The sequence below is a fragment of the Oncorhynchus mykiss genome, chromosome 3 (genome assembly GCF_057628025.1).
Source record: "Oncorhynchus mykiss isolate SJ-2025 chromosome 3, ASM5762802v1, whole genome shotgun sequence".
In the NCBI taxonomy this organism is placed as follows: domain Eukaryota; kingdom Metazoa; phylum Chordata; class Actinopteri; order Salmoniformes; family Salmonidae; genus Oncorhynchus; species Oncorhynchus mykiss.
Window position 1 is genome coordinate 70,337,789 of NC_143024.1, and position 21,899 is coordinate 70,359,687.

A 21,899-nucleotide genomic window follows, 5' to 3' on the forward strand; every position below is an offset into this window, starting at 1 on the left:
GTGGGGTGGTTCTGCTAAATTAAGCAGAGGCTGAATTTCCAGAGTTATTCATATAAAGTTGCACAGCTGGAAACCTTTTCTCTGAACAGCGTGTGCAGCATAATTTGCGAAAGGCCACATCTATAGGACCCCTGCTACTTAATGATTTAATTTATTTGACGAAGCCATCCGGGCCCATGTACTGAACATGCTGACTGGGGGATAATTTAATCAGGGCAAAGGCTGCATGTGATTGTGTGCACTCAATATTATCGGATGGTACCATCCTTCCACAGGGATCTTACTCTGATGTGACCTTGAAATTACTACAAGTTATTAAAGCAGTTCGGTGCCTTCTCTATCTCTTTTTAGTTATTTTTTTTGTTAATAAGAACATATACTACACTTGATCTTAGCCAAAAGGCAGAAAAGAGATTCCTTCTCTCTTTACATGTAAAGCACCTGAAATCTGAAACTTGGTAACATTTATGTAAATTGGCATTAATAATGAAGATTTAGTAAATGGTGTAGTCCTTAGATGAAAACAACAGGTGCTTCTATAAGACAGGTAATGTAATTACTGTACCAGTACAACTGAAGTTTATGGACTTTCCCTGTAGCACTGACCTACCATTATGAAACACCTATCCCAAGATACTCTGCCCAGTGGTAGGCTCACTCTCCTCTCACTCTCCTCTGCCTATAAAGTTCTGTCTACGTCAAAATACGCTGCTCTGAACAATGGCAGATGACGGGTGGAATCTGATCCCTGTTACAGGGCAACTCATGATAACAGCAAGCCTTCCCAAGTTGCCAGAGAGCAAATTATTATTATTTTTAAACACTCCAGGCCTTGAACGGCTAAAACTAGATAAAAAAGTATGACACATTTACAATGAACCTATACATTTTCAAATAACTGCCCTTTTTCTGGCCCGCAAATTGCTCTTGACGAACAAATAGGTCAGAAAAAAATGTGTGGCACTCCACTGAATATTGAAATTCTGATGTGGCCCTTGAGCCAAAATGATTGCCCAACCCTGCATGCTGCTCTAAACAATGGCAGAGGATGGATGGAATCTGATTGCTGTAATAGTGCAACTCATGATAATGGAAAGCCTTCCTAGGCTCTAGAGGGCTTCCTCTGAGCACTGAGACCATTACGAAACACCTGTCCCTGGGGATTCAGTCCAGAAGTAGGCTTACTCTTCTCTCGTCTCTATAGACTGGAGTTCTGTTAACGCCTCCCTCTTAGAGAAGGCTCTGTTGATGGAGACGGGGGGGTTTGCACCAAGCCGTAGCAACTTTCACCATGTGAGCGGGCATACATTACAGTATGACAAATGAACCCCAGCTGTTGAGGTATAGAAATGCCCTTCTCATTCAGGCATCTGTGGCTGTGATTCAGGCATCTGTGACACTGAACTACTTACCCTGGGTGTTTCAGTTGTTTCATTTCCTTTATACAGTATTTAGGAAGCAGTCACTTGTGTTCATTTGTGAGTTAGTCCACCACAATTGCCTCACTTTTATCAATAAAGTGACAAATAATCAAATTCATATTGAATTCTAGCGTTGCTTTTTCTGTCTTTGAATACTTATTCATCATAGTTTTTAATTCAATTGTTTGATTAGTAACCCAAATGAGATAGGACTGATGGTGGCCTATTAAACTCAGCGTTCCAGATGTTCAAATCAAATCAAATCAAATCACATTTTATTTGTCACATACACATGGTTAGCAGATGTTAATGCGAGTGTAGCGAAATGCTTGTGCTTCTAGTTCCGACAATGCAGTAATAAACAACAATCTAGCTAACAATTCCAAAACTACTACCTTATAGACACAAGTGTAAGGGGATAAAGAATATGTACATAAAGATATATGAATGAGTGATGGTACAGAGCGGCATAGGCAAGATACAGTAGATGGTATTGAGTACAGTATATACATATGAGATGAGTATGTAAACAAAGTGGCATAGTTAAAGTGGCTAGTGATACATGTATTACATAAAGATGCAGTAGATGATATAGAGTACAGTATATACGTATACATATGAGATGAATAATGTAGGCTATGTAAACATTATATTAGGTAGTATTGTTTAAAGTGGCTAGTGATATATTTTACATCATTTCCCATCAATTCCCATTATTAAAGTGGCTGGAGTTGAGTCAGTGTGTTGGCAGCAGACACTCAATGTTAGTGGTGGCTGTTTAACAGTCTGATGGCCTTGAGATAGAAGCTGTTTTTCAGTCTCTCGGTCCCAGCTTTGATGCACCTGTACTGACCTCGCCTTCTGGATGATAGCGGGGTGAACAGGCAGTGGCTCGGGTGGTTGTTGTCCTTGATGATCTTTATGGCCTTCCTGTGACATTGGGTGGTGTAGGTGTCCTGGAGGGCAGGTAGTTTGCCCCCGGTGATACGTTGTGCAGACCTCACTACCCTCTGGAGAGCCTTACGATTGTGGGCGGAGCAGTTGCCGTACCAGGCGGTGATACAGCCCAACAGGATGCTCTCGATTGTGCATCTGTAGAAGTTTGTGAGTGCTTTTGGTGACAAGCCAGATTTCTTCAGCCTCCTGAGGTTGAAGAGGCGCTGCTGCGCCTTCTTCACGATGCTGTCTGTGTGGGTGGACCAAATCAGTTTGTCTGTGATGTGTACGCCGAGGAACTTAAAACTTACTACCCTCTCCACTTCTGTTCCATCGATGTGGATAGGGGGGTGTTCCCTCTGCTGTGTGTGTTGTTGCTGTGTGAATGACAGAATCACAGTGTCATGGAGAGGGAGGCAGAAATACATCCGACAGACGTCTCCTTTTGGGAGTCTCACTCTATATTGGGGCCACCAGGCAGGCGTTCCTGCAGCTCTTTAGTCTCAGCCATTAGTGGGACATGCTCGTAACCATCATCACATTAGCCCTGCTGCCATACAGGGATTAATGGGACCGGTGTTGATTGAAGGAGCCCAGCGTGTGTAGCCAGGAACAACTAGAAAGAGAAGCAGAAAGATCCCCAGATGGGTTTTGGATGGAAATATTGACAGATATGAAATGTTTTTCTGATCATATTTTGAAGATTTAGGCTATTACAGGAGACAAAACCTTGTTGGTGGCTTATGTACTTTAACAGTACTTTTAAATAAATCTTCTCTAACACTTAAATAATGCTGGTATAATGCTTTATGACCCTTTACAAGCATTATAATAAGGGTTATAATGTGTTATGTCTCTCTAAGGAACCAACATTTAAACTGATTTAAAATGGCTGGTAATTTGTCAGAATCATTTTGAGATGATAATCAGACATTAAATGGTTATGCTAATGACCAGTATGACCAGTATTACAATGCCATAACAATGCCATAACAACCCCATCATGCAAAATACCTGCAGGTTTTAAAGTGTTACTTAAAGTTCCTGTAGAAACCTTTCGAATGCATAGGAGTAGCTAGGCCACTTAAGAACTTAACTGCAACAGAGAATAAAGCTCCCTAAATAAGGTTTGACAATGCAGTTCATTAATTTGCTTAGTGAGTAAGATAGCAACCCAGGCTAAGGCAACTGTAGGTATTGATGTGTATCCTCTGAAATCTTTTCAATTAGTGTATTTAAGCTGCACAATTAATGTTTTTTAATAACAGTTACATAGAAATTAGGACTTAAGGTTAGTGTTATCCGGGATCCTTGCGACATCACTACCCTAAACCCTAACCGTAACCCTGACCTTAACCCTTATCCAAACCCTGACTTTAACCATAACCATAACCCTTACCTAACCCTTACCTTAACCATTTGAAATGTCAAATTCAATTGGGTAGGGACATCCAAGCATCCCAGATAGCACAGATCCTTGTTAGAAGCGAATCAATCATTGTCTTAATTTGCTGCTTGTGTTGTGAAACACTGTCCAATTGGCTTCTCTAAATTCAAATATGAAATACATTACTGACCTGATAAGTTGGTTTCTGCGAGCATGTGAAGGGAAAGTGTTCAAGATTATTTTTGTATAAAAATGATAAATTGACAATATACTTTTGGCAAAATGTGTCACTGATGTGTTTCACCTGCCTGTGCTTGTCTCCACCCCCCTACAGGTGTTGCCCATCTTCCCAATTATCACCAATGTATTTTTACCTGTGTTCTCTGTTTGTCTGTTGCCAGTTCGTTTTGTTCGTCCTGTTTTCTAGTTTTCCCGATTTTGACCTTTCTGCCTGCCCTGACCCTGAGCCTCCCTGCCGTTCTGTACCTTGTCACACCACCCTGGATTATTGTCCTCTGCCTGCCCTGACCCCGAGACTGCCTGCCGTTCTGTACTTTATGGACTCTGATTTGGATTACGGACCTCTGCATGCCCTTGACCTGTCGTTTTGTCTGCACCCTGTTCTAGTAATACACTTTTGTTACTTCGACACTGTCTGCATCTGAGTCTTCTCCTGAAACGTGATAACATGCTGCAGTCATGTACAAACCACAATGTCAACCTTGAACAAAGAGAAGTTCAAGTAAACTACATACTGCTTTTTGATTGATGCCACTTTCTGACCACAGTAATTTGATAGCAAATGCCCATTTGTTAGTCAAGCTAATAAAAGTCTGTTAATGTAACTCTGATAAAGGATGTCGATTAATCATTTCTGGTTAATTTTTAATTAACTCAAGGCATCTGAGGCCCATTTGAAAATGTTCCAAATTACTGCCCTGGGAAACACTCTCAGGGGTGGGAGGTTTAATTTAGTCCAATCAGAGTCTGTTTCATCTTGAACCCGAGGTGAGCCCATCCACGGAATATCAAGTCCTCCTGCTAATCACACTTCTTGTGAGTTGGCTCAACATGCCCTGTCCGTAATGCTGCTAATTAAGAGGATGGTTGAGGACTTCAGTTCATGTTAAATCAAATATGTGGCAGGATCTTTTTTTAAGTGATACAATTTTTACAGATAGTGTGCTAGATGTTAAAATCGCAAATGTTTAATTTGTTCAAAAAATAAGAAAAATACACATTCGTACATATTAAGGTGATACTGACACAGCTAAAACAAATTCACAGAAATGTAATATACTAGTACAGTACAACTATCATTTGGTTATATTGTATAGACTAAATACATGCATACTTCTATAATGGTATACATTAAATGACAACCTCGGAAAAGGACAGTACTTGTGTAAGAATGCACTGTTATTAATTTTTCTCAAGAGTTGACAATAGAGTGGAAATTTATATATTTTAATTCACTCAAAAGGTACAGTATCGGCCTCCCGGGTGGCGCAGTGGTAAAGGGCGCTGTACTGCAGCACCCAGGCTCTGTCGCAAACGGCCGCGACCGGGAGGTCCGTGGGGTGACGCACAATTGGCCTAGCGTCGTCCGGGTTAGGGAGGGATTGGTCGGTAGGGATCTCCTTGTCTTATCGCGCACCAGCGACTCCTGTGGCGGGCCGGGCGCAGTGCACGCTAGCCAAGGTTGCCAGGTGCACGGTGTAGCCTCCGACACATTGGTGCGGCTGGCTTCCGGGTTGGATGAGCGCTGTGTTAAGAAGCAGTACGGCTGGTTGGGTTGTGTATCGGAGGACGCATGACATTCAGCCTTCGTCTCTCCCGAGCCCGTACGGGAGTTGTAGCAATGAGACAAGATAGTAGCTACTACAACAATTGGATACCACAAAATTGGGGAGAAAAAGGGGTAAAATTTTTTAAAAAGAATAATAATTAGCAATATCAGTCCAGAATATAAATAAAATGTTGTGTGTTCTTTTTATGGCCATGCAACAACTTAGTCACAGCTATGGTTCCAAAGCTGCCGGTAATTTACAAAGTCACCGGAATCTTCTGTAATTTTGGTAATTAATAGGTAATCTATGGCAATCTATGGTAATTTTGGTAATTTGTACTTGAAAAACCCATAGCCTACAATTTTTGCACCCCTGCGGAAATCTATTTAACATAACAAAAACAAATCCCCATCAAAATCACTCTGTTTAAGATAGAGAAATCTGATATTTTGCATAGGCTGCATCTCAATGAACCGCATCCACCGAAAGGTGGCAGAGCTAGAACCGTGTTTGTCAGACCATGAGACATCCCGCAAATCGGATTTCTCACCAAAACGTCTCTAGCGTCCAGATGGTTTGGCCTACAAATATTAATATTACCACTCTTTTGAAAGATGAGACTCATGAACACGATGGTGTTCTCCTTTTTGCTCTAGGATGGTCGGGCTGAATCGGCGCCTGGTATGGCAACTGCACCGCCCGCAACCTCAGGGCTCTCCAGAGGGTAGTGCGGTCTGCCCAAAGCATCCCCGGGGGCAAACTACCTACAGCATCTACACCTACAGCATCTGATGTCACAGGAAGGCAAAAAAAATCATCAAGGACATCAACCACCTGAGCCAATGTCTGTTCACCCCGCTATCATCCAGAAGGCGAGGTCAGTAAAGGTGCATCAAAGCTTGGACCGAGAGACTGAAAATTAGCTTCTATCTTAAGGCCATCAGACTGTTAAATAGTCATCACTAGCCAGCTTCCACCCGGTTAAGCAAGCCTGCACCTTAGAGGCTGCTGCCCTACATAGACTTGGAGTCACTGGCCACTTTAATAATGGAAGACTAGTCACATTAATAATGTTTAAATAATGTTTACATACTGCTTTACTCAATACAGTATATACTGTATTCTATTCTACTGTATTTTAGTCAATGCCACTCCGACATTGCTCGAGCTAATATTTCTTTCTTTCTTAATTCCATTCTTTTACTTTTAGATTGGTGTGTATTGTTGTGAATCGTTTTTAGATCCTACTGAACTGTTAGATACTACTTCACTGTTGGAGCTAGGAACACAAGCATTTTTCTACACCCGCAATAACATGCACACAAGCATCACAAGACTCATCTAAAGGTCCCCAGTACCAGTTTAAAAAATGAAAGGAAGTATACTGTGCATTTGGAAAATATTCAGACCCGTTCACTTTTTCCATATTTTGTTCACTTTTTCCACATTTTGTTCACTTTTTCCATATTTTGTTATGTTACAGCCTTATTCTAAAATGTAATAAATGAATTGTTTTCCTCATCAATCTAAACACAATACCCCATAATGACAAAGAAACAAAATAGTTTTTTAGAAAGGTTAGCTAATTTAATGCAAATAATAAACAAAAACACCTTATTTAGATAAGAATTCAGACCCTTTGCTATGAGACTCGAAATTGAGCTCAGGTGCATCCTGTTTCCATTGCATCATCCTTGAGATAAGTCTACAACTTGATTTTAGTCGACCTGTAGTACATTTAATTGATTGGACCAAATGTGGAAAGGCACACACCTTCTATATTTCTTTTATTTAACCTTTATTTAACTAGGCAAAATTCAGTTAAGAACAAATTCTTATTTACAATGATGGCATACCAAAAGGCAAAAGGCCTCCTGTGGGGACGTGGGCCTGGGATAAAAAATACAAAATAAATTCAATATAAGTATAGCACAATACACACATCACATCAAAAGAGACAACACAACACAACATAAAGAGAGACCTAAGACAACAACATAGCAAGGCAGCAGCACATGACATCACAACATAACAACAACATGGTAGAAGCACAAAACATGGCACAGACAACAGCACAAAAGGGCAATAATAATCAGAGACTAGACTACATCACACAAAGCAACCACAACTATCAGTAAGAATGTCCATGATTGAGTCTAAACTGAGATAAAACTCTCCAGTTTGCAACTCGTTCCAGTCACTAGCTGCGGCGAACTAGGGATGTGTGTGCTTTGGGGACCTTTAACAGAACGTGACTAGCAGAACAGGTGTTGTATGTGGAGGATGAGGGCTGAAGTAGATATCTTAGATAGGGGGGAGTGAAGCCTAAGAGGGCTTTATAAATAAGCAATAACCAGTGGGTCTTGTGATGGGTATTTTTTTTATTTTTACTAGGCAAGTCAGTTAAGAACAAATTCTTATTTTCAATGACGGCCTAGGAACAGTGGGTTAACTGCCTGTTCAGGGGCTTAGTGACAGATTTGTACCTTGTCAGCTCGGGGATTTGAACTTGCAACCTTCCGGTTACTAGTCCAATGCTCTTACCACTAGGCTACCCTGCCGCCCCATGCATATACAGAGATGACCAGTTTACAGAGATGACCAGTTTACAGAGGAGTATAGAGTGCAGTGATGTGTCCTTTAAGGAGCATTGGTGGCAAATCTGATGGCCGAATGGCAAAGAACATCTAGCCGCTCGAGAGCACCCTTACCTGCCGATCTATAAATTATGTCTCCGTAATCTAGCATAGGTAGGATGGTCATCTGAATCAGGGTTAGTTTGGCAGCTGGGGTGAAAGAGGAGTGATTACTAGAGAGGAAACAAAGTCTAGATTTTACTTTAGCCTGCAGCTTTGATATGTTCTCAGAGAAGGACTGTGCACTGTCTAGCCGTACTCCCAAGTACTGACCAAGTACTGACCACCTCAAGCTATAAACCCTCAGAGGTAGTAATAACACCTGTGGGAAGAGGGTCATTCTTCTTACCAAACCGCATGATCTTTGTTTTGGAGGTGTTCAGAACAAGGTTAGAGAAAAGAGAAAGCTTGCTTTACACTAAGAAAGCTTTGTTGGAGAGCATTTAACCCAAAATCCGGAGAGGGGCCAGCTGAGTATAAAACGGTATAATCTGCATATAAATGGATGAAAGAGCTTCCTACTGCCTGAGCAATGTTGTTGATGTAAATTGAGAAGAGCGTGGGGCCTAGGATTGAGCCTTGGGGTACTCCCTTGGTGACCGGCAGTGGCTGAGACAGCAGATGTTCTGGCTTTATACACTGCACTCTTTGAGAGAGGTAGTTAGCAAACCAGACCAAAGACCCCTCAGAGACATCAATACTCCTTAGCCGGCCCCCAAGAATGGAATAGTCTACCGTATCAAAAGCTTTGGTCAAGTCAATAAAAAAATAGCAGCACAATATTGCTTAGAATCAAGGGCAATGGTGATATCATTGAGGATCTTTAAGATTGTAGTGACACATCCATAACCTGAGCAGAGACCAGATTGCACACCCGGGAGTGTATTATAGACATCAAGAAAGCCAGTCAGTTGATTATCGCCAAGTTTTGATAAACAGGGCAAAATAGAAATAGGCCTATAACAGTCAGTATCAGTTTGATCTCCCCCTTTAAATAAAGGATGAACCGTGGCTTCCTTCCAAGCAATGGGAACCTCCCCAGAAAGGAGAGACAGGTTAAAAAGGTTGGAGATATGCTTGGCGATGATAGGGGCAGCAACCTTACAGAAGAAAGGGTCTATACCATCTGACCCAGATGTTTTTTTGCGTGAAGTTTAAGGAGCTCCTTCAGCACCTCAGACTTGGTGACTGCCTGCAGGGAGAAACTTTGTAGAGGGGCAGGGGAAAAAGAATGAGAAACATTGGGGATAGTCACATTAGAAGGGAGGTGAGATGAGGCAATGTTGGACAGGCAAGGAGGCATGGCTGAGTCAAATATGAAAAACTTAATACTTAATGAAGTGGTGATTAAAGAGCTCAGCCATGTGCTTCTTGTCAGTAACCACCACATCATAAACATGAAGGGACATGGACAGCTATGAGGAGGAGGGTATATTCTCTAGGTCTTTAACCATTTTCCAGAACTTCTTGGGGTTAAACCCACAGAGAGAGAGTTGCTCCTTAAAGTAACTATCTTTGGCCTTCCGGATAGCCTGAGTGCACTTATTTCTCATTTGCCTGAACGATAGCCAGTCAGCCTGAGTATGCGTGTGCCGAGCCTTTTGCCAAATGCAATTCTTGAGGTGGAGTAACTGCAAGATCACGGTCGAACCAGGGGCTGAACCTGTTTTTAATTATCATGTTCTTTATGGGGGCGTGTTTGTTAACAATACCACTGAAAATATTTGTAAAAATAAGGTCCATTCGTCTTTGACAGAGGGGATCAAGCTGATTCTATACAATTTTAGGCCATTTCATGAAGGAAGGTTTGCTCATTAAAGTTTTTTAGCAAGCGTCTTTGACAGATCAGGACAGGTTGTTTCAGTGAGCAGCCATTACAAACACAGGCTGTAAAACAGTGATCATTAAGGTCATTACGGAAAACACCAGACTGATACCTATCAGGATTATTTGTGAGGATAACATTGAGGAGAGTAGCCTTTTCTTGGTGTTTGGAGTCATACCTTGTGGGATTGGTAATTATCTGAGAAAGATTTAGAGAGTCACATTGCTTTAGGACTTGGTCAGGTAGTTTAAGCATGTCCCAGTTTAGGTCACCAAGCAGGACAAATTCAGACTTAGTGTAAGGGGCTAGGAGAGAGCTTAGGGCAGGTATGGTACAGGCCAGTGCTGATGGAGGACAATAGCTCCCAGCAACAGTCAACAAAGAGCAATTTGAAAGTTTAATGCCTAAAACCAGCAAATCAAATTGATTGGGGACAGACTTGGTGGAGACAACCAAGCCCTGAAGGTGATCCTTGGTAAAGTTTGCCACTCCCCCAACTTCGGAAGATCTGTCTTGCCGAAAAAGGTTATAACCAGAAAGGTTAACATCAGTATTCAAAACACTCTTCCTTAACCACGTCTCAGTAATGACCAACACATCTGGGTTGGAGCTGTGAACCCACACTTTCAATTTATCCATTTTAGGTAATAAGCTTCTACTGTTGACGTGCAGAAAACCCAGGCTTCAGTGAAGTAGATATCAGAGCACAAGAAGGGCCTTGGTCAGAGAGGTGATGGTCACTCTGACAGTGCTCCAGAGGTCCTCTGTAGAGATTGGAGAACCTTCCAGAAGGACAACCATCTCTGCAGCACTCCTCCAATCAAGCCTTGACGTTAGAGTGGCCAGACGGAAGCCAATCCTCAGTAAAGGGCACATGACAGCTCACTTGGAGTTTACCAAAAGTCCCCTAAAGGACTCTCAGACCATGAGAAACAAGATTCTCTGGTCTGATGAAACCAAGATTTAACTCTTTGGCCTAAATGCCATGCGTCACATCTGGAAACCTAGTACCATCCCTACGGTGAATCATGTTGGTGGCAGTATCATGCTATGGGGATGTTTATCAGCGGCAGGGACTGAGAGACTAGTCAGGATCGAGGTAAAGATGAACGGAACAGATGATGAACCTTGATGAAAACCTCCTCCAGAGAGCCTCCTCCAGGACCTTAGACTGGCGGCGAAGGTTCACCTTCCAACAGGACAATGACCCTAAGAACACAGCCAAGACAATGCAGGAGTGGCTTCGGGACAAGTCTCCGAATGGCCTTTAGTGGCACAGCCAGAGCCCGAACTTGAACCCGATCGAACATCTCTGGAGAAACCTGAAAATAGCTGTGCAGCGACGATCCTCGTCCAACCTGACAGAGCTTGAGAGGATCTGCAGAGAAGAATGGGAGAAACTCCCCAAATACAGGTGTGCCAAGCTTGTAACGTCATACACAAGAAGACTTGAGGCTGTAATCACTGCCAAAGGTGCTTCAACAAAGTACTGAGTTAAGGGTCTGAATACTTATGTAAATGTGATATTTCTAGTTTTTATTTATAATAAATTAGAAAATGTTCAAAAAAACTTTTGTGCGGGCTTATTCTCACTGTCAGTGGTGACATTGTTGTGTTTACGTTTTGCTGTCTGTTATTTTCCCTGGTCTTGGGGACATACCTGTTTATTGGTATTTTTGCCTGTTTGTTGGCTAGACCCAGCTAATAAAGTTATGCATTGGAAGCATTGCTCTCTGTGCCTGACTCCACACCCACCACTCCTAGCTATCCGTGACATAACTGCTATATGTGTGCATGTAATAATAAATGTCTTCACCATCTTTGTATGCTCTGTAGGTAGGAAATTGCCACCAATTAGTCAGGATGCATGTAGATTTCTTGGAATTGAATGGCTTTATTTATACATACAAAGCGTCTTATTAGACGATGTTCAAATAAAAAAATTGAATGACAAAGCTGTCAAACATTATCCTAAATATAAACCTAGAAAGAATGGGACTTCATTAATGGTGCTATTTAAGGTACTTTGAACGGATTCTTATGAAAGCATGTTGAGCTACCCCATGTCTGTTCTTAATATGAAGGCAAGGGTATTCGCTTCCGAGTGTCACGTTCTGACCTTTTATTTCCTTGGTTTTGTATTTATTTAGTATGGTCAGGGCGTGAGTTGGGTGGGCAGTCTATGTTTGATTTCCTATGATTTGGGATATCTATGTTTCGGCCTAGTATGGTTCTCAATCAGAGGCAGGTGTCATTGGTTGTCTCTGATTGGGAATCATACTTAGGTAGCCTGGGTTGCACTGTTTGTTTGTGGGTGATTGTCTATGTTAGTGGCTTGTGTCAGCACAGGTCTAATTTGTAGCTTCACGGTCGTTATTTGTTTATTGTTTTGTATGCAGTGTTCAGTACTTTCTTTATTAAATATTCACTATGAACACATACCACGCCGCGTTTTGGTCCTCTGATCCTTCTCGCCTCTCCTCTTCAGATGAAGAGGAGGACGACCGTGACACCGAGGTTATGACAAAGGAATCTCTGTTTGAGTTCTGTAAGAGTATGCTGCTGTACTGTAGTTGTGTGGCAGTTATAGAATATTGAATCTTGGAACAGTTGGAAACATATTAGGTCCCATGTTTCATCAGACCACATTATAGTAACACTACCTAGTTGAAGTGGCAGAAGACAGTGTTTAAACTCCATGAAATGTCTCTTCGATAACATTATTGTTTGAATTGATCAACCTTATCAGAGTGTGATCAAAGGTCCACATAGAGGGAAAGAGATAATTATAGACACCTGTGATAATCTGAATTACCCAAAAAGGTACTGATAAAATTCCATATATTCACTCCCTTTGCAACCCTAGTCACAACATAACTAATTGTGTCTATATTTTAAGTACTTTGAGAGTAGTTTTAGTATACATGTTATATACAGCAAGAAGAGTGGTGCCATAACCCTTTGAAAACAAACCTAACCTAATGTAGAATATGCGCGACACCTTGAGAACCCTGAATCTCACTGCAGTTATTTTGTGTATAGAGCCTGTCTAACTCCAGGCCGTATGTAAATGTGCTTGAGTGCAATAATACATTAATATGGACCAAGAGAGACATGCTAAATGAATCACAGTTTAGTAAACAAGTTTTAAAGGGTAGAAGTTAGTACAAATTCAAATTCTTATTTTTATGAATAGATATGGTAAAAAGTGTGCTTAAAATATAGACAAACTGGAAATAGAGGTATGGTCAAAGCAAACCTGATATTACCAAGCACTCCTTGTCATACTCTCCTCATCTTGAGTAGGCCTACACACATTGTATCTCTAAGTGCAGCCCACAAAACTCTTACGAATAGAAAACCTATTGATGGGGTTGAAAAGAGAAAGGTGGTTTGAGTTTCTCCCCTCTCCAGAAAACAGGTTGCTTCAGATCTATTACTTACACAAAACAACTTTTCAGATGCACTAACAAGACAGTGCCTCATGCCAAAATATCTTCATCTTGATTTGATGTTTTTCTCCATATTCAAAGACCCTAAAGCTCCTCCACTGTTGTTGTTTATTAAAAGGATCTTGTCGAATGAGAATAAGGCAAAAGGCACTGAATTGTATACAGTATGTAATCTTTCAGACTCAGTAAGACACCAATTCAGATGGGACTGAAAGGGTTGTTTGTGTGATTTATCATAAGGACTAGAACAAATAAGAATATACTGACATGTAAACAGTAGGCAAACTTTATATGTCTGAACTCAGAATCAAATATGCTTCCCAAAACTAACATGGTCGGTGTGGTAGAACGTTTATTTTGATTGGTGATTTTCTACATTATCAGAGTTCTATCAGGTAGCCTGATTTCAGATGTGTCCATGTAAACAGGATTATTAGGGAAATTGTTCTTCTTGCAAAGCATGTAAACATTTTGAGTCAAACTATGTTATCATGTTAATTTGACTATCCACAATAATCGCATTATTGTGTCCATGCAACTGTACTCATTATACCATCTAAACCGGTGTGAAAAAAATATTTTCCATAAGCAAAAATGTTGTATTTTCAGCTGTTTGAAACTTGTGCACAAAACCGAAAATAAGAGACGCAAAAACTAAACTCAAGAACGGGAAGCATATAAATAGCACACATAGAACAGATGTGCAGCTTCTTAGACCGACAGATCTATAGCTTACATTGAAATTGGTTGGGTCGCCCAAAACTGTAAACGTACTCATTGAAATACAGTAGAGTTCCTCCGTGCTTTGATTTTCAGTGTTTATTCACCACTTGTTAGTGTGTGCATTCACACTATATTAACAGTTCTCTCACATGTGACAGGATCCAGCTGGAAGGCTTTCATCTGCTTTATTCTCTGCTGGCCTCACTCATAAAAACATGGAAATTACAGTACATGCTGCTGCTTGTGTAATCAGTTGCTCAGGTTGCCTCTACTCACCTGTTGCCAAGAGAGAGAACTGCAGCACTGGGAGAATCATGTAAGGTTGGGGGGGATGATGCTTCGAGGAGAGGGAGGGAGTGAGGTAGAAAGGGAGGAAAAGGGGGAATTATAGGTGTGCTGTCCATCTGTCAATTAACCTCTCACTCACTTTCACTGACTTTTATAAGGAGATATATGCTATGCTCTGTCAGGTGTTGATTAACAAGTGTTGGTAGGCTATTGTTCATCTGCCTCAGATGTCATTATAAAGCTTCCATACTTGTAGTGATGGGTGAGTGTATTAACTAGATGAAACTAACACACATATATTCTCAAATTAAAAACATGTTTTGATATTATAAAGAGTAGTAGTCCTAGAGGAAATTATTTATTTATACCCAGAAACATGGTGACTAGTTTTGATTGAATGGGCCCCTTGGTTTGTGTCCTATGTTACCATTACCTAAAGTCATTTCCCCCTGGTGTGAACAATTACAGCAGAGGAAAGGAAAGGTTGGACAATTTATTATCTTCCTCCCAGGTTAAACACTTGAAAATATTCAGTGAAGTTTCAAGCAGGCTTTTTAATCAGGGCTCATTCAGTTTGATGTGTCTCTGTGGGGAGGATGATGCTGAGGATTCTACAGCCCAGCTGGAGAACAGAATAGGGGACCTATGGGAGAATAATCACACACTGAGTACAATAATATGATAAAAACACATTCAGCTAAAGCATTCACTCTCATTAAAATAAGCACAGTGGAAACCATCATCAGTATTTTCTAACACTATCCATGACTTACTGTTCTGTAGGTGTGTACTTGGCTAATAAATGGGAAAAGGCAGATGATTCATCTCAAACAAACGGGCTTTGTACATAACATCAATGATATATCCAACTCACAGAGGCACAGTCCTCCCCTGTCATCTTGTGCATACATTATGGTTTCACAACAGTCTCAAGTATGCTAATAAGCTATGTCGTACCCAAAAGGATATTCCTCCTCATGAATATGTTACAGTAGACACAGAACATTTTCCCTCAGGCCAGACTGTCTAATCATAATCTCTGTAATAAGCAGGGTTGGGGTCAATTCGGAATTTCTGAATGTAATTAAATTCAAACTATGAATTTGGATTGGCCACACCCCACTGGAAGCAGAATTTAAATTGAATTCTAATTAAAGGAAGTAGAATTTAAGTCTAAACAATTTAAACCAATTCAACTGAGTCATGAAAGTCTCATTCATTTGAGAAATATTTTATTTAAAGGATATGCCACTTATTAATGCAAAGAATACACACACCATTTCAAATCTTACTTTGATTATAACTCAAACAGTATTTTTCTTTGTCATGAGATGTTAGATTGTCCGCTTCCATACTGCAGTGTTTGAGCAAATGCATTCTGGGATTTTTTTTTCTTCTTCTCATATTTAAAAACATTATGGGAATGATTGATTATTATAGATAACCCACAACATCATCTTAGTTAGAATATTTCCAGACCACTGTAACTACTTAAAATTGTTTTAGGAGAGGGAGTTATAAAAATGAAATGTTTCAACCTAATGCTACATGGTATTGGTAACCATGTATGATGTCAAAATAAAAATGTATATGGTGATGTGTAGAATAAGCCATTTTAATTCAATTACATTTGATTTAATTAAATTATACTTCCTTTAATTCAAATTCAATTCAAATTCTGCTTCCTGTGGAGTGTGGCCAATTCATAATTGACCCCAATCCTCTTAATAAGGTAATACACTTCAACGTGAAATTTGGATCCATGTCAACATTGAAATATAAGTTGCAACTACATAGTTATTAGCACAGAATGGGTGTAAGGAGCTTTCTCTTTTTCTCTCTCGTCCTACACGTGTTAAATGCGTTTAGGGTTAAGGTGGCTCAACGGGCAGTATGGTTCACTACTCTCATTTTCATGGGCATTGCAGTCCCGTTAGGATTCTAACTAATGATGAGTGTTCAGTACAGTTGACAAACACAAGGTAAGACGAGTTAACAGTAGAATATAAAGTATTGTTAAAATGGAAAGAGATTCCTCTCTGCACTGTGTTCCTGGTAATAGTGGGGAGCTGGCCAGTCAGTCCATGTTACCATTGCTGCTGGGAGCTTGTGAGATGAGACCAAACGGAATTGAACCCCTCTGCCCAACCAAGGGACCTGCTCTCTGGACACTCAGATGCGGTTGACACCCATGGCCAGACCATGGACGTGATGCATTCACAACCCACTGTTGTGTGACCGACTGCCAATGTCACACTTCTACTGTGGATACTAGGCAGAAACCGTTTTTCCTTTGTTCCTCTTAGTTAACCTATAAAGGCATAAGAGGACAACTTAGAAGTGGACTACTGAATTCTGTCCAAAGGAATACTGCAGGTGAATGAGAAACACTGTTAGCACGATGAGGTTGAAAGAAAATGGAAGCTATATAGAAGTAAGACTATCAATATAAGAAATATGGCTTGTAATGGTAATGGTACTGGTGGAAGCGTATGACAAATGTGACAAAAAAGGACAGTACAACATTCAAACATAAGAGCACTTGAGACTCAATCAAAGGGCTGTTTACACCAACACATCTACAGGAAGAAATGAATTATTGAAGACTTTGATGTGCTGTTCATCTCTTTCTCTGAGCAATAACTTGAGGCGGCATGCAGGCCACTGTTATTTTTTATCTCCCAGACAGCATGGGGGCTAATGGAGCTGATGGCATGGCTAAAGATAACATGTCCTCCAGCCTCCTCTGGATAAATCCCTTCATCAATGTTCCCCATCTGGTTGTCGGGTTTGTAGGGGGAGGGGAAAGGGGGTCAGACGGAGAGATCCAGGTCAAAGATATGTTAGATCTCGATCTCATTCAATTTACGACAGGATGACGCCTTTGGTGCGATACAATCAACAACCTCCAACCCCCTGGCCCTGAGACATGGTTGGCTCATCAATAAAGTTAAAGCTCAACCAAAAGATATATTTTGCATTGCAATGGTTAGCCTACCTGTTCATCAGAGCTCAACAACTGGAATATTAAGGGGCTGAATCATATGCAAAAAGTATAACTAATTATAACTAAAGCTGCCAAGTGAAGTTACACATAAATAAGTAAAGAAGCTATCAAACGTGAAATATATCCTCACAAAGAACAACTTCTAAATGAAAGAAGAGACCTCACAATGAAACAACTAGATGTTTGTCTTATCTGCCAATAACAAGACAGTAGATCTGACTGGTGTTGTCTCCTGTAACATAGATCTACATTAAAAGGTTGAAGAGAGAGAAGATTTAAAACATCCTTATTTTACTGTCTGTTATTTTACTGTCTGTCGATGCCATATCGAGACAGTTTTCTTCACATTGGAATTCATGTAGCCACGCAACCAACCACCAAGATACAGTTATTTCAATTCCCTCCTACCCTATTCTATTCATTTAGCCAGTCTCTGGTGTATGTACCCAGAACATGCACCTTTTCTTAGTTTAACAATCACCCCCTGTGCTTGGGCAGAAGCACTCCTGTGGAGAGCTTGAACCAGGAAATCAGCCTGCACTGGTAATTAGTTTGCCCATTTGGCTGCTGACAATTGAACCGCTTTCATCAACATACCACAGACTGAGGCTGGCGTAGTACCGCAGCAACCAACAACACAGCACAGCCGCCCTATAGTGCAATGTGCACCACTTCCCCTCCAAAACAAGTCTTCATCCCTGTATCAGACTAACTATCTATGTCATCCATTTAGCAGTGTTGAAATCTCATCTCTCATGCACATTTTCCCTCCAAAGAAAACAACCTCCCAGTGACAGAGATGTCAAATCCACTGATTAGCTGTGTAACTGGGCTTTGTCTGGAAGCCAAGGCCATTATTGTGAGTTGTAAAAAAAGCCTTAGAACAATGTCAGCTTTTTTCTGCAGGTGTCCACATTTTTTCAGAAAAGCTCATTAAATTTATGCAAATTCAATTGTCACCCCTTGAATCATGCAAATGTAGGTCCTAGCGTTGTGCCTCAGTGTTAAAGAACAGTTAGAAAATAGAAATGATTCAAGAAACACTGAGAAATACTAAGTACCCACTTGATAGTCTTATGCATACGTATATTATGATTATCATATTTATATTCTGATAGTTGTCAGAATATATAAACATTTGCTTTTATGTGAATACCCGTCATTACACTTTGATTAACATTTCCCTCATAATTTTTTCTGTTTTCTTTTTTGCTCATCAATGACCTAATATCTATGCATGGCTGACTGTGTGTATGGTTCAAAATGCACAAGGAAGTCACCTGCCACTATCTGCTGGGGCAATCAGAGCAGCACTCTGTTATCTCTCAATGTGAGTGCCTCTTTATTTCCCTCTACTATCTTTAGCGATGGGTAGGGCATTTTAGCAGGCATTAGAAAAGATGGAAAATCAATCATCTTCCTCCAAAATCAAGAACTCTCAGAGTCTGCCAGTAGGATAAGGGCCCCATTTAAAACCAAACCATTTATAATCATTATTGGTTATGTCTCCACTTCACAGCAAGGAATTCTTTGTGTCAGGTAAAGTACGACAAGGTAGGTTAAATGTATCTGTGGTCTATCCAATCCAGAAATGTGCATGTTCTTTGTCACCAGTAGGGACTATGGATATACTGTGGGGTTCCACTTTACAATTAATGTCCCTCCTACCACCTTTGTATTTGAATAGCAGTGAAATAGACAGGTACAGTGTAATGACAGTAAGGTGCGCATTGTTACATGCCAGAATTAAATTGTTGTAGAATCTCGGACAGGATTTACAGTGCCTTCAGAAAGAATTCATACCCCTTGACTTATTCCACATTTTGTTTTGTTATAGCCTGTATTCAATATGGATTCAATATTTTTTTTCCTCTCACCCATCTACACACAATACCCAATGATGACAAAATGAAAACATGTATTTAGAAATTGTTGCAAATGTATACAAAATTAAATACAGAAATATGTAATTTACATACAGTTGAAGTCGGAAGTTTACATACACCTAAACCAAATACATTTAAACTTTTTCACAATTCCTGACATATAATCCTAGTAAAAATTCCCTGTCTTAGGTCAGTTAGGATCACCACTTTGTTTTAAGAACGTGTTATGTCAGAATAATAGTAGAGAGAATGATTTCTTTCATCACATTCCCAGTGGTTCAGAAGTTTGCATACACTCAATTAGTATTTGGTAGCATTGTCTTTAAATTGTTTAACTTGGGTCAAACATTTAGGGTAGCCTTCCACAAGTTTCCCACAATAAGTTGGGTGAATGTTGTCCCATTCCTCCTGACAGAGCTGGTGTAACTGAGTCAGGTTTGTAGGCCTCCTTGCTTGCAAACACTTTTTCAGTTCTGCCCACAAATGTTCTATAGGATTGGGGTCAGGGCTTTGTGATGGCCACTCAAATTCCTTGACTTTGTTGTCCCTAAGCCATTTTGCCACAACTTCGGAAGTATGCTTGGGGTCATTGTCAATTTGGAAAACCCATTTCGACCAAGCATTAACTTCCTGACTGATGTCTTGAGATGTTGCTTCAATATATCCACATAATTTTCCTTTCCTCATAATGCCATCTAGTTTGTGAGTGCACCAGTCCCTCCTGCAGCAAAGCACCCCCACAAGATGATACTGCCACCCCAGTGCTTCACGATTGGGATGGTGTTCTTCGGCTTGCAAGTTTCCCCCCTTTTCCTCCAAACATAACGATGGTCATTATGGCCAAACAGTTCTAGGTTTGTTTCATCAGAACAGAGGACATTTCTCCAAAAAGTATGATCATGTGCAGTTGTAAATTGTAGTCTGGCTTCTTTATGGAGGTTTTGGAGCAATGGTTTCTTCCGTGCTGAGCGGCCTTTCAGGTTAGGTCAATATAGGACTCGTTTTACTATGGATATAGATACTTTTGTAACTGTTTCCTCCAGTATCTTCACAAGGTCCTTTGCTGTTGTTCTGGGATTGATTTGCACTTTTCGCACCAAAGTACGTTCATCTCTAGGAGACAGAACGAGTCTCCTTCCTGAGCGCTATGACAGCTGCGTGGTCCCATGGTGTTCAAACTTGCGTACTATTGTTTGTACAGATGAACATGGTACCTTCAGGTGTTTGGAAATTGCTCCCAAGGATGAACCAGACTTGTGGAGGTCTACAATTCTCCAGGTCTCCACAACCAGACTTGTGGAGGTCTTGGCTGATTTCTTTCGATTTTCCCATGCAAAGTGGCAGTGAGTTTGAAGGTAGGCCTTGAAATACATCCACAGGTACACCTCCAATTGACTCAAATGGTGTCAATTAGCCTATCAGAAGCTTCTAAAGCCATGACATAATTTCCTGATAATGGCCAAGCTGTATAAAGGCACAGTCAACTTAGTGTATGTAAACTACTGACCCACTGGAATTGTGATACAGTAAATTATAAGTGAAATAATCTGTCTGTAAACAGATTGCTGGAAAAATGACTTGTGTCATTCACAAAGTAGATGTCCTAACCGACTTGCCAAAACTATAGTTTGTTAACAAGATATTTGTGGAGTGGTTGAAAAATGAGTTTTAATGACTCCAACCTAAGTTTATGTAAACTTCTGACTTCAACTGTAAGTATTCACCCCCATGAGTCAATACATGTTAGAATCACCTTTGGCAACGACTATAGCTGGGAGTCTTTCTGGGTAAGTCTCTAAGATCTTTGCATACCTGCGTTGTACAATATTTGCACAATATTATTTTAAAAATCCTTTAAAAGGTTGGTTGTTGATTATCGCTAGACAGACAATATTCAAGTACTGTCATAGATGTTCAAGCCAATTTAAAGTGGAACTGACAGCATTTTAACTACTTTGCAGATATGAAACAAACAGACAATCATAATATCAGTCAAAAATATTGAATTCCCAGTTTATGCTACAAAATCTACATTATAAGAGTTTTTAAAATAGGTTTTATCTTACTTAAAATTATATGACATAGAGTATGGCATTGTTGGCAAAATAGATGGATGCAGTTGCATGATTAAAATAATACAGCAATAAATGATCTTGGTAATCCCACAAATATTGGTATCAGGTTGTAAATCATAGCTGATCTGGTAGATTGTTTGCATCCTCCATTCGGGATGCACTCTTTCAGTTTGAATTACTCAAGAATATGAACAAAAACTGATAAATGTAACTAAGGCTGGGAATGTCAATACAATCAAACTAGCAAGTGCAATGATCACAAGTCAATCAAAAAGTGGCTAATAGGCTAGCTTATCTATTTACGTAGCTGTTTATTTACCAAGCTAGAAACACAGAGCCTAATGTTAGAAAGCTAGCTAGCTGCTGCGAGGATGTTATCATTGGACGAGTGGCCGACTTCTTCCCACCATATTGTTTTTGTTGTGGCTACAGCTAGAGATACAGGTGCCATTAGTTAGCTAGCAATATATGTG

At 40.3% G+C, this 21,899-nt stretch overlaps 1 pseudogene; it reads right to left on the reverse strand.

The window, feature by feature from the left end:
• Nucleotides 1–272: 272 nt before the first annotated feature.
• Nucleotides 273–415, reverse strand: LOC118964362 (U2 spliceosomal RNA; annotated as a pseudogene).
• Between the last annotated feature and the right edge of the window lie 21,484 nt (nucleotides 416–21,899).